This window comes from Peromyscus leucopus, chromosome 4 (assembly GCF_004664715.2).
Source record: "Peromyscus leucopus breed LL Stock chromosome 4, UCI_PerLeu_2.1, whole genome shotgun sequence".
In the NCBI taxonomy this organism is placed as follows: domain Eukaryota; kingdom Metazoa; phylum Chordata; class Mammalia; order Rodentia; family Cricetidae; genus Peromyscus; species Peromyscus leucopus.
The window spans coordinates 102,729,343-102,743,150 of record NC_051066.1 but is presented as its reverse complement, the minus strand read 5'-3'; the positions used below and the strand labels follow the sequence as shown (position 1 = coordinate 102,743,150).

The 13,808-nt window shown below is 44.3% G+C and overlaps 1 protein-coding gene across 5 annotated transcripts in view; it reads left to right on the top strand.

Annotated features, from left to right (window-relative positions):
• Positions 1 to 4,717: 4,717 nt before the first annotated feature.
• Positions 4,718 to 13,808, top strand: part of Gabpb1 (GA binding protein transcription factor subunit beta 1) — a 57,229-nt gene continuing 48,138 nt past the window's right edge. For 2 of the 5 annotated variants that reach the window (XM_028892692.2, XM_028892690.2), the window contains exon 1: positions 5,221 to 5,452. The gene's annotated coding sequence lies outside the window, so the exon portion shown is untranslated. Of the gene's footprint in view, positions 4,778 to 5,220; positions 5,453 to 5,492; positions 5,514 to 13,808 lie in introns of those variants that run through there. The other 3 variants (XM_037205195.1, XM_028892688.2, XM_028892687.2) reach the window with 3 other exon arrangements.

The window sequence follows — 13,808 nt, the reverse complement described above, 5'->3', positions numbered from 1 at the left end:
CTTGGGACCATGTGACATGCTGTGTGTCTGACCCAAGATAAAGACTCCAGTGTGGTCTCTACTCAACCCACCCCCGTTGGAGGAAGTTGTGGCATCTTATGCCTCACAACCAAAGAGCACTGTCCACTTCAAATGTGACCCCACCCCCTGCCACCCAAAGACCACCTGCAGAAGCCAGCAAGTCCTCTACAGACTTGATGATCAGCAGCAAGATCCTTATAAGCCTACAGAAGGGGGCTGGAGAGATGGCTCAGCAGTTAAGAGCATGGGCTGTTCTTCCAGAGGACCAAGGTTCAAGTTCCAGCACTCCCATAGTGGCTCACAACCATCTATAACTCCAGTTCCAGGGGATCTGACACCCTCTTCTGGCCTTCTCTGGTCTTTCCAGGCACTAGGCATGCACACAGACTTACATGCATTCAAAACACACACACACACACACACACACACACACACAAGAACATGAGATATTCTTTTACTAATAACAGTTCTCACTATAAAGTACAAAAAAAAATTAGATTTGGCATCTTCTGAAAACTTGATCCTTGACTCTCTTCATGCCTCTAGAGTAGCATTACAAAAATGATCTGAAAGGCTGGGATGTAGCTTGGCTAACAGAGACCCAGTCCTGGATTTGAACCACAGCACCACCACATGTAGTGGTGTACCTGTTATCTGCTTGGGAGGTGGGGACTAGAAGACCAGGAACTGAAGGCCATTCTTAGTTCCATAGAGGCCAGTCTTGGCTACACAATACCCTTCCTTAAAAAAACAAACAAATGCAGGGCAGTGGTGGCGCGTGCCTTTAATCTCATCACTCAGGAGGCAGAGGCAGGCGGATCTCTGAGTTTGAGGCCATCCGGGTCTACACAGTGAATTCCAGGAAAGCCAAGGTTGTTACTAGAGAAACCCTGTCTCAAATACAAAACAAAACAAAACAAAACAACAACAAAGAAAACAAAACCCCAAACCAAAACAAAAAACCAAACAAATAAAGAGATACATTTATAAAACAAAAATAACTGGAAAGGGGGAATTAAAAAACATCCAAGAGTCAGGCACGGTTGTGTACTCCTTTAATCCCAGCACTGGGGAGGCAGGTGGATCGCTGTTTGAGGCCAGCTCAGTCTACAGAGTCCAGGACAGCCAAAGAAACTGTCTAGGGAAACCAAAAAAAACCATGCAACAATACAGCTCTGAACGGTACATTTACAGATATTAATCTGCACTCCATGCTTCTAAATGCTTACTCTTTTAAATGTCTTGGCTGGTAACCAAGCGAAGGGTCTGCAGAGTGACACTGACTAATGGATTAGACTTTTGGTGGCATTGTTCTAGAATAATCAAAGCTAAACTGAACCTCATAAAGTCAAAACAATGGCAGGAAGCATTGGTTTTAGTCAGTAGTCACCAGATGGCCACCTAGTGGCCTCTTTCTAGCCTTAAACATAATGCTGGCCCCCAAACCACGCAGTGTTTCTAGGGTCAAATCCACAATCCTTTAGCTTAGCATTCAAGGCTTTCTGGCCTAGTCTCAAACTTTTTTTGGTACTCAGGGCTTTGCTAACAGCAGGCAGGCACTCTACTGCCGAGCTATACTCTCGGCCTTCAGAACAACTTTTCTTCCTTTTTTTTTTTTTTTTAAGATAGAGCCTATCTACATAGTCCTGGCTGTCCTGGAATTCACTATGTAGACTAGGCTGTCCTGAAACTTGAAGAGATTCGCCTGCCTCTGCCTCTCAAGTGCTAGGATTATCCAAGTGAATCTGCTTAACGGAGAAATTTATTTTTAAGACTTTTCTTCAGCGTACAGTTAAAAGAAGCATGGCTTAATGTCTAGACTAAGTGGATAGTTAAATCAACTTTTCAACAGTATATCTGATGAAATTAGGTATTGAGATACGCTTTAAATATAACTCACACACTAGATTTCAAATAGTGAGAAAAAGAATGTAAAACACTAAATTAGCTGAGTGTTGGTGGCCCACGCCTTTAATCATATTGCTCGGGAGGCAGAGGCAGGCGGATCTCTGTGAGTTCGAGGTCAGCCTGGTCTACAGAGCAGATCCAGGACAGGCACCAAAACTACACAGAGAAATTATCTCGAAAAACAAACAAAAAAAATAAACTCTATTTTATATCACATATATTATTGGCACATCTTTAAATAAGACATTAATTTCACATTTTTAATGCAACTACTACAAAATTATACGTAGCTTATATTTCTACCTGATGTTGGTAGCTTAGGCAACCATACTCAAAGCTTAGATACTGCTATTGATTCTTCTTCCCCTCACTCCACACTTAATGACTTAATGTCTATTAGCGGCTGTTTTTGGATCCATCTACTTTCTCCATCTCTACTGCCATGGCCACGCCACTCTTCAGCTATCAATGACCTCATCTTCCCAAAGCGGCAGTTATTTCCCACCACCATCCTTTGCTCCCGTCTACTTCAGCCACCTTGACCTCCTTTCTGACCTCCCATCCCACCCATTTCACAAACTGCCCTAACTTCTTCCCAGTCAGGGCCTAGCTCAGACCAAACCACAGGTGAGGCCACCTCTGACCAAGTGCCAGTATTTAGTCTGCTTTCTCACTTGGAGAACTACTTTATCCAGGTACTCCCCCCCCTTTTCTTTGTGAAACTATTATGGGACATTATCTCTCTTTGTTTTAAATCTTTAGTCTTTCTTCCCTTCATGCTCTTTGTTGCTACTTTTATCTTTTCTAGCACACAGAACAGTCTCAGGCAGAGTGGGCGCTCCAACAACTTGCCGAACGATTAGACAGGCTCAGCTTTACGTGGTCAGCACACAATCCTCTCTGCTTCTACTCCCAGTGAACACATTACCATCCTTCAGGCACTCCTCTGACACACTTGACAGTCACACAGACATCTCTTTCAGACAGTCTCTCTCTCATCCAGTCGAGCAAATTCTCCAAATCTCAACAAGCAGTTGTGATTTTCTTCATTTCTACTTGTGACTACCTCAACCCAAGTCATTATGGCCTTCCAAATTACTATTTCTCATGCCTTGGACTTTTTTTTGCTGAACAGTTACACAAGCAGTCAAAAACATCAATTCATTCATTCATTCATTCATTCATTCATTCATTCACAGGACACTTGAGGCTGTCACTAAACCTCTACAGGTCCATCTCTGGGAATGCTAGAATGATGTCCTTTTTACTTTGCTTGTCTCTTAAACCTTTGCATTATTGTCCCTTTGGCTGGAGGGCCTTTACCAAGTCCCTTACTAATGTGAATTTGATTCTTTCTTCCCACGTTAGTGTGTGTGAGTGATCTCCCTCCGAAAATCACACTAAATTCGGCAGCTTTTCTGCGATTGCAATCACTGATGATATATACTTGTTTATAACCTATAGCACAACGAAGGCAAGAATTCTGCGGCAATCATTAAATATTTACTCAAAATGTTACGGGAAGGTGTGACAATTTAAAAAACCATAACAGCTGGATATACTGGCCAAATCTTTAATCCCAGCAACTAGGAGGCAGAGGCAGGTGGATCTTTGTTGAGTTTGAGCTCAGCCAGGTCAACATTTTGAGTTCTAGGACAGCCAGAGCTTTTACATAGTGAGGCTTTATCTCAAAAGAAAAACTACAAAATACCCAAAACAATGAAGTATTAAATCAAAAGAAAAAAAAAACTATTGCCCCCCCCCATAGTGTTTACTTTGCTATGCTTTATTAGTTAAGTCACACTGACTACAAACTTTCACCATGTTAGTAAAAAGGGCAAGTGGAGACACAATGATTACGTATTTGAGGGCACGGACGGACACACACACGGACACACACACACACAGAACAATATGGATCTCATTTAAGCCTTTTTGCTCTTAGGATAAACTGACGGAAGTGTTTTAGATATTCCCATTCCTAGATGCCGGATGCCTAAAGTTCCATGGGTAGTGAACTTCCCTGTTGAACATACCAAAGCGTAACTTTGAAAATCTCGTGTAAGTTAAAATTTATGAGGCTTTTTCTTCACAAATCAACACCGCCCAATAAATTTTTGGTACATTCAAAATGAAACTCGCCGGGTGGTGGTGGCGCACGCCTTTAGTCCCAGCACTCGGGAGGCAGAGGCAGGCGGATCTCTGTGAGTTTGAGGACGGCCTGGTCTCCAAAGCGAGTTCCAGGAAAGGCGCAAAGCTACACAGAGAAACCCTATCTCGAAAAACAAAAAACAAAAACAAAAAACCCCCAAAAACAAAACAAAAAACCAAAAACAAAATGAAACTCAACGCCAGGCGAAGTAGCGCACGACTTTAATGTCAGCAATTCGGAGGCAGAGGCAGGGGGATCTCTGTTGAGTTCGAGGCCCGGCCTGGTCTACAAATTGAGTTCTAGGACAGCCAAGGCTGTTACAGAGAAACTCTGTCTCGAGGAAAAAAAATCTTGACATTGCAGGCACAGAGAAAAGTGTCACTATTACAGCATTAAAACAAAACAAAACAAAAAACAGCCGGGCGGTGGTGCACGCCTTTAATCCCAGCACTCGGGAGGCAGAGCCAGGCGGATCTCTGTGAGTTCGAAGCCAGCCTGGTCTACAGAGCGAGATCCAGGGACAGGCGCCAAATCTACACAGGAAAACCCTGTCTCGAAAAACCAAAAAAAAAAACCAACAAAAACCGCAGAAACATCCTCATCACACACGACCAGTTTACGCCAGGCGAATTGGACACATCTTTTGTTCCTGCACTGACATCTCACACAGTGTCCGGGTCTACCTTCCACTTAAAGGTAAATCCTAGGTTCCTAGTGGCCCTTCCGCCTGCCAGGAATCTGCTACAACACCCCTCGGGCAAGCGGAAGCTCCAACTGTCCCGCAGCCCCCGCGTTTCACGTGCCACGCCGGGGAGAGAGGACGCTTAGCACACGCACCCGGGTTCCCACACATCCCGCCCCACGGCGCGGCGCGGACACCCGGCCGCGCACATGGCCACCGCAGCGTTCACCCCGCTGCCGCGCAGGCGCCGGGCGAGCCGGGACTTGCGGTCGCCCAGTGGATCATTCCGCCGCAGCCTTTGTGTGGCCGAACGCTAGAAATGGCTTATTTCCTTTCTCCCCGTTTAAAGTCAAACCCAGACCCCTTCGTCCCTTTCTCCCGCCGGAACGGGGCCGGGGAGGGTAGCGGCAGGCCTGCTCCCGGGGGCAGTGGGGCGGAAACCGGCGCGGGCTGGCGAGGCCGCCGCAGGCATGCTGGGAGCTCGCCCGCCGTGTCCCTCCGCGCCGACGGGGACTTTTCGGTGGGGATTTTGGGCGCCGACCAGACGCGGCATTTTCGGAAAATAGCGCCCTGTGCAGCGAAGCGCTCTGTGTGTGGCGGGGCCGCGTCAGCCCTGCCGGCTCCGAGGCGCCGCGGTCCCCGCACCTCCTCCCGCTGCTCCCCCGCCGCCGCTCCCGAAGCTTTTCCAGGTCAGTGCGGGTCTGTGTAGGGCCCTGTTACCACCGGATGTGGAAGTTGATCTCTTCGCTGGTAAAAAATAATTCCACTTCCCCCGGAACCCAGATCATCCCCGCGATTTCCTGTTTATTGCATTAAGGCGCCGGGTTTCCGGGGCTCCCGGCCCCGCTCGTTTGGCGGGGGTCGGCGGGGTCGGCCTGGGTGTCCGCGCCGCCGCCGCCGCGCTTTGTCCGCCCGGCGCTTGGCTTCTGGGAGGGGCGGCAGACATGGTGGCGGCCGCCGCCCCCTCCTCGGTCAGGCGCCGCGGCCTCCTGCGCTCCCCACAGGCCGGGGCTGCGGTGGGGTCGCAATGGCCGTGGGGGTCCGGGCCCGTGGGGCGGGCGGCTGGAGGGGCGGCCCAGCCCCCGCCCGCTCCTTTGTCTCGGCGGCCTGAACGCCGGGTCGGGCCGGGCCGGGCGGACGACAAGCGGGAAGGCCGAGCCGGGCCGCGCCGCCGCGCTGGGGCCCACGGGGCCCGGAGCGCTCGGGTCTCGGCGGGAGCAGCCGGCCCGGGGCAGGGTAGACGGGAGAGCCCTGAAGGGACGGAGCCTGCCCGTCTCCGTGGTGGAGACTTTTGCCCCGGAGACTTCGCCTGCGGGACCCACGCGAGCGCGGGTGCGGGGAAAAGCAGCCGCGAGTTTCGTCGGGCCAGCTCTTGTCTGGGCACAGATCGGTGTTGAGGGTGCTGTTGTGAACCTCTCTCCCACCGGGTTGCAGCCGCGTGCCTCGATTGAAGTGTGCATCTCCAAAATGAAAGCTAAGGGAAGGAATGGCCCGGGCCTAATTGCTGTGTCTTCCCTTGAAGCTTTTGCTTTGGAGCCCGCTTGGACCGTGTCTGAGCAGATACATCTGTTTAAAGCAGGGGCAAGACCACAGAACTTCCGAAAGGGAGCTTCATAACGTGGAAATAATTTTAAGTTCCTTCTCCAGACACTGGTTTGCTGTTTATTCAGGCAAGTTACTTTCTGAAGTGTTAAAACGTTGGGGTACTTGGCCTTGTGAAATAGTTGCCATTCCAGATTTTAAAACGCACCGAATTTATTATGCGGAAGATAGTTTTAGCTCACAGAGATTCGTCCAAGTTAATTTGATCTAACTGATAGATTTTTAACTTAGGCCTTCAGACTCTGACTTTGAATTTTAAGGAAACCGATAACTATTATCCCTTTATTTTTCCTATTTTGTGAAAAGTCGAATTTATATGTAACTCATGATTTAGGCAAGAGTCACGTTCTTTTGCATTTTTGCAAATCGTTTTAGAGCCTAAACAGAAAACAGATTCTTGAATCTATTTTTTGCATGCAGTCTTGTGATATCACACCACATAACCACTGGAAAGCACTGTACACATTGTGCTTTTATTTTTACAAAATATGACATCCTACCCTGTTTCTCACCATGTAAGTACAATCAGGATATTGTACAAGACAAACTTGAAAAAATATATGAATGAGAAGAATGATTCCTGTATTTTGGGAAAGAGGGCTCTAACTTTTTAAAAGATGGGAATTTTAGATACCTAAGCATTACAGATTATAATTTGCCAATGGTCTTGAAGTCTCAGGAACATTTGGAATTAGGCAAAGTGTCAAGACATTTTAAAGTTCCAGTTCGTGTTTAATGGTGTACACAGATAATAAAGCAGATTTATGAACACAGTAGATATGCTTGTAAAGACCTGGGTATAAATGTCTTTTTCAAGAGGACACTTTGAAAGCACGGTAGAGTTCCATGCTTGAGTTGAAAGTTAGGCCTTTGCTTAAACAAAGCATAAGTAATATGCATTTATACTATACATATATAAGCTCTTAGCTCCCTCTGAGTCAGTCTGGGTTTCCTAGGTGTGGGTGATTAATGTGTAAAATTTCAAGATGAGTTTGGGCTTACTGGTTTTGAACGGAAGCTGAGTTTCCAGTGGTTTCTTGTGACCTCTAGTCTGAATCTGTCAGTTGGCCTTTCTCTGCTGTTCCATCAACAGGAAGCATCTGGCCATTCTTCATGTAATTGTCAGAAAGTGCCAGGTACATTTTTAATCTGTGCTATTCATATAAAAAAAAGATTGGATCTTAGTTAAGTTTATTTGATTTTGGTTGTTTTTCCCCCTCCTCCCTCTGGCATTTAAAAAACCTTTAAGTATCTCTTCAGGTAACAGTTAAGGCAAACATTACATACTCAAAATATATATGTCACATGAAATTTTAAGTCAGAAGTTCATTTTTGAGGGAGCTAGAGTTTCTTTTAAATTGCCTAGTGCCTGTAAATGCACTAATGGGGTCCAACCCTCATTTCACTGGGAGACATTAGAGACTCTCATCATGTTCTTGGACATCTAGGAACTTGTTTATAGATCAACAAATAAGACAGTTTGACACCTGTAAAGCTGGGCGGTGGTGGCGCACTCCTTTAATCCCAGCACTCGGCGGGGAGGCAGTGCTAGGCGGATCTCTGTGAGTTCGAGGCTAGCCTGGTCTACAGAGTGAGTTTGAGGACAGGCACCAAAACTACACAGAGAAACCCTGTCTCAAAAAACAAAAAAGATATTTTGACATCTGTATACGATATGTAATGATCTAGCATTTCTGTCTCCTAAACTTTGTGTGTGTGTGTGTGTGTGTGTGTGTGTGTGTGTGTGTATTGGGACCCTTTCAGTTCCTCTGCTTAGTTTATAAAATAATAATTGTAAACTCTCTTCACTTGAAGTCAGGTAGTGTTCCATTGACCCCAACCATGGCTTTACAACTAATAATTATGTTTCTATAGCATTAATGTCTCAACTTTGGGCCAGGGGTAATTAGCAGTTTACTTTTCTGAAGATACGTGTTCCTTTATCCCTATAAAAGATACATTTAGTGTCAGAAGAAATTAGAGTTAAGACCTGTTTCCTCAGAACTCAGCACTCTAGTGTTATTCAGAAAGGTTAGTGCATCTGTTTTTGCTTTGCTTATGTTTATGACATTGAAGTAGAGAAAGTAATTTCTCCAAAGATAAATCTTGATTTATCTTGATGTAATAAAGCTGTGAAGAGTTCCAGTTGAAGCATTGTTGATAACAAGAGATGTTCCTGACTTCCTGTGTGCCTTAGTTGTCTTCTTTGTACAGTGGGAATCATTCTAGCACCTGTCATGGTGATAGGAATGTTAAATGAGTTAGTACATATATAAAGTGGTGGAATGAGGCCTTAGGTCAGTGGTTCTCAACCTTTCTAACGCTCTGACCCTTTGATACAGTTCCTCATGTGGTGACCCCCAATCATAAGATTATTTTTATTATTACTTCAAAAACAGTAACTTTGTTACTGTAATTGTAATGTAAATATCTGTTTTCTGATGGTCTTAGGTGACCCTGCCAAAGGGTCAGTTGACCCCAAAGGGGTCGTGACCCCAGGTTGAGAACCATAGCCTTAGTTACTAGATCGGTAAGTTTTACTAGGTGTTTTTGTTTTTGTTTTTTTTACAGTCTCAGTTTAACCTCAGTTTGCCCCAAACTTACTATGTAGTCCAGCTGGCCTTCAACTTGGCGTAAGCACTTGCTTCATCCTCTCAGATGCTGGGATTACAGGGATGAGCCACCATGCCCAACCTAGTGTACATAGTTATCGTGGGGTCTCAGCCCCACTATTCAGAACCCTTGCAATCAATAATCTTGAAGAGTGTGTGGGTGTGGGTGTGGGTGTGGTAAGATTGCTTTGTATTTTATTCATTCATTCATTCATTCATTCATTCATTCATTCATTCACTTATTTGCTTTTGTATGGGTGCAAGAGGGCCATGGCACTTGGAGATTACATTTTGGGAGCCATTTCACTCCTTTTACCACATGGGGCCTCGGATTAAGTTTAGGACTAGCTTGGTGGCAGAGGTCTTTGCCCTGGGGCTGGAGAGATGTCTGCGAGCGCTCACTGCTCATTCAGAACATTCAGGTTCAGTTCCCAGCACCCTTGTCAGGGAGCTCACAACTGCTTGTAATTCCAGTTTTGGGGACCGGACCCCACTCTTCCAAACACCTGTGGGGTACAGAACATCTTGTTCCTGTGCATCACACACATTAGAAAAGACCCTTTAGCTACTGAGCCAACTCACTAGCCACTGTGATTCTTTTTTAAATTAGGCTAAACACACTGATACTAATTTTATTATACAATGCAGTATCTTTTTCTAGAAGAATCTCGACTGTTTATTAAAGTTAGTTGTTTCAATCTCATTACACTAGAGAGGTAGGCTACTGCTGATCTGGTAGTATATTACACTAGTGATTCTTTAAAAGAAGTGAGGGGGGGGCGTACCATGATACTGCTTCTAACATAGCCCCCACCCATTTGGTAGGTGTAGAGAAGTGGTTATCAAAACCATAAAATTACACTAGACTTCTTTCATGATGAAAAACTACCTGCTGGCACATGGTGGCACACGCCTTCAATCCTAAAAGGCAGAGATCTCTTGAGTTCAAGAACAGCCTGGTCTACAAAGTGAGTTCCAGGACAGTCAGGGCTACACAGAAAAACCTTATCTCAGTGTCCCTTTTCCTCAAAACAAAACAAGACTATTGGAACATAGCTACTTTGCTGTATCTCCCCTGTGTCTATAACACTTATATCCAAACAGAAGACATTGGTGTGTAAATGATATAAAAGTTTTCCTTTATATTCAAAATGGTTTATGTGAAATCTTTGACCTTTTCCCATGTGACTGATCACTCTCTATTTCATCCTTTTTGTTTTTTGTTTTCTTTCGAGACAGGGTTTCTCTGTGTAGCTTTGCACCTTTCCTGGATCTCGAGCTGTAGACAAGGCTGGCCTCGAACTCACAAAGATCCACCTGGCTCTGCCTCCCGAGTGCTGGGATTAAAGGTGTGCGCTACCACCGCCCGCCTTATTTCATACTTTCTATTCATAGGGACCCCCACCGTCTTTCCCTTAATATTGTGGTCTGAATGTGTCCTGAAATTCTTGTTGAGGATACTAGATGATGAATGTAAATCCCTTATGCATGAGATTAGTGCCCTTAAGAAGAGAACTGCAGGCAGCCAGTTTGCCCTTTCTGGGTGGTGGCGCACACCTTAAATCCTAGCGCTCAGGAGGCAGAGGCAGGTGAATCTCCGTGAGTTTGAGGCCAGCCTGGTCTACATAGAGAGTTCCAGGACAGCCAATGCTACGCAGAGAAATCCTGTCTGGAAAAACAAAAAAACAACAAAAGAATGCTGTTGACCCATACTACTGTCAACTTGGACTTTGTCCTCTGGTACTATGAGAGATAGAGTTCTCTTGTTTGCAAACCACCCAGTTGGGAGTAGTTTGTTTGTGTCACTCAGACTGAGACACCTTTGTCCAGTGCATTTTGACATTAGTCACTTTCATATTTACTGTGCTCCTTTTATCAGAACTTCCCAGCATTGATTGCTTTAGTTTGACCTCAAGTCTTAGCACATGTGAGGTCTAATGGTTAGGATCTTGACCACTTTAAATTGATGGTGAACAATTTCAGTAGTCACATGCTAACTACTTGGGAATAATTTTGTTAACCTCATGTTTTTTTTTTTGGTTTTTCGAGACAGGGTTTCTCTATGTAGCTTTGCGCCTTTCCTGGAACTCACTTGGTAGCCCAGGCTGGCCTCGAACTCACAGAGATCCGCCTGGCTCTGCCTCCCGAGTGCTGGGACTAAAGGCGTGCGCCACCACTGCCCGGCCAAACCTCATGTTTTTGTTTTCTTCTGATTTCTTCTATTCCTCTTTAACTCCCAGTTGATACAGTTGACTTCTACTTACTGGAAAAATACAGAGTTTAAGCTTGTACATTGTTTATTGTCACTATGGTGAATTTCAGTTCTGCCATTTTGTAGACTATATGAAAGAGGAATCTTGTATTTTCAGGAACTAGCTGCCATGTGTGACTTTATCTTTCTGGTTACACCATTATCTGTAAAGGTTTATTCCCCCTGCTTTCAAATATACAAACATAAAATGGGAGAAGAAAATAAATTTCAGAATTTATTCCAGTGTCTGCCTCATTCCTTTATTTCATTACTGTTAAGAGCCCAGGTACAATTTTTGCTCAAGGTTCTTTAATTTACTTCCCTAACTTACTGTAACACTGGATATCATATTCAGACTGCTTAAGTGAACTTCTTTTTGTCAGTAATAATGGACTTTATCTTGATTATATGGAGCTAATACAGATAAATTGCTTGACATTATTTAGGAACATTTTAGATTTATATTATGTGTATGAGTGTTTTGTTTTCATGTATGTATGTGCATCACTTGCATGCCTGGTTCCTGCAGAAATCAGAAGAGGGCTTCACATCCCTGGAATTGGAGTTATGGATGGCTGTGTACCATCATGAAGGTGCTAGTAATTGAACTCCTGCCTCCTGCAAGAGCAAGTGCTCGTGACTGCTGAGCCATTACTGCAGCTTCCTGTTGCTTGATTTCATAAAGGCACTTGTTTACTTCTCTTTATTTAATATTCTGTTCTTAAGCCCTTATGATTATTGTCTTTGTGTTTTGTGATTCTCTTACCAATGTCATCATTCCTGCCAATGTTAAGATCCTCTCCTCCCCCCCTTTTTTTCCCTTTTCAGATGGCTGTTTTATATGCTGCTGGTGTCTGAGAGTGCTCATGGTTTAGTGGAAAAGGAAAGAATTTTCATCACCTGTAGATTTATTACTTCCTAGCCTCCTATCAGTCCCCAGTTTTTCTCTTCCTATCTTGAAGTTGTCTATGATATGTGCTTTTCCTTTATTATATCCACCATGCAGTAGTTTTCTTAGATTCTCCTTCCTTGAATTCATCCTGTATAGAGGTGCCGGAATAATATCCTCGGAACTTCCAGATCCCATGCTCCTAATCTAAAAGCTTAAGGACAGAACCTGACTCCGTCCTTTGTCCTCTCCACTGTGCTGTTGACCTTTGCATTCACCACTGTGCCAAGCAGCATGACTTGAATCTGTGCTGAATAAATGTTTGAGTAGATCAATCCTTTGAATAACCCCCAAGTCTTAAGTAGTTTACAGGCTAAAGTCAACTTTCTGATGCTCAGACTTTTTCATACTACATACTGCTTCTTTGACCTTATTCATGAAACTTCTCTTTCTTTGTTGATAATGTTCTTCCCCTTTCTTCCCTTTTAAAACTTAGATGCTTATCCCATACCAGGCTCTCTTCAGCTCTCACAGTAATGAGTAAAACAAAACAAAACTAGCAGCTGCCTTTTGAGTGAAGGATGTAGTAAACAGTTGCTGGTGTTGGGTGGTAGGTAATGAGTGAAATAGAAAGGAATAAAGCTAGGCAAGGGGAGAGATGGTGTGCTGTGGCTGCCACTTGAAGTGGTCAGAGGAACTCAATACCTGGGTGTCAGAGTGAGGGAACGTTCTGGATTGAGCAACCCAAGATCCTAATGAGGGAGGGAGCATGCTTGGCTTGTTAGAAGATGCACTGAGACCTCTTTGAACCTATATCACAACAATCAAAGTAGTTTTTTAAAAACTTTGATGGGCCTCATATATCAAAGCAGGTACTATTGAGCTACATTTTCAGTCCCCAGATACCTTAATAGTAGCCCACAGTAGGAAGTATATATATTACACACAGTGGTCATATATACTTATTTGTTTTTGTGCACATGTGCACATGTAACTTAGATGCTCAGATTTTAAAAGAATAGTGGTTCTAACTCATAGAATGATGTGTCATGGATCATGTCTTGAAAGTAATTGAAATCTGGTAGTACCTACTTCTCTTAGTTATGGTTTCTGTTGCTGTGAAGAAACACCATGACCATAACAATTCTTATATGGGTCGGCTTACAGAGGTTTAGTCCATTATCGTCATGGCGGGAATCTTGGCAGCATGCTGGCAGACATGTTGGAGAGGTAGCTGAGAGTTCTGCATCTGGATCTGCAAGCAGCAGGAAGAGATGGTGAGCCACTGGGCCTAACTTGAGCTTCTGAAACCTCAAAGCCTACCCTAGTGACACATTTCCTCCCACAAGGCCACACCTCCAACAAAGTGACATGTCCTAATCCTTTCAGATAATGCTACTCCCTATGAGCCCGTGGGGACCATTTTCATACAGACCACCACACTAAAGTTTTTTTTTTAAGTCTGAACTATATAAGCTGTTTTTCATTATAATCCATATATTCTTTTCATTGCTAGCAACACATTTTTAAGATTAACACACTGCACATACAGAGTACAGAGGTATGACAGTCACTGCATTGACACATGACATTTTACATACATTTCTTTGTCTTGGGAATATCCAAGATCAGCCCTGCTAGCTGCTTTTAAATATTCATTTAATTGTTATAAATCAGTTCTGTGCTAGAGA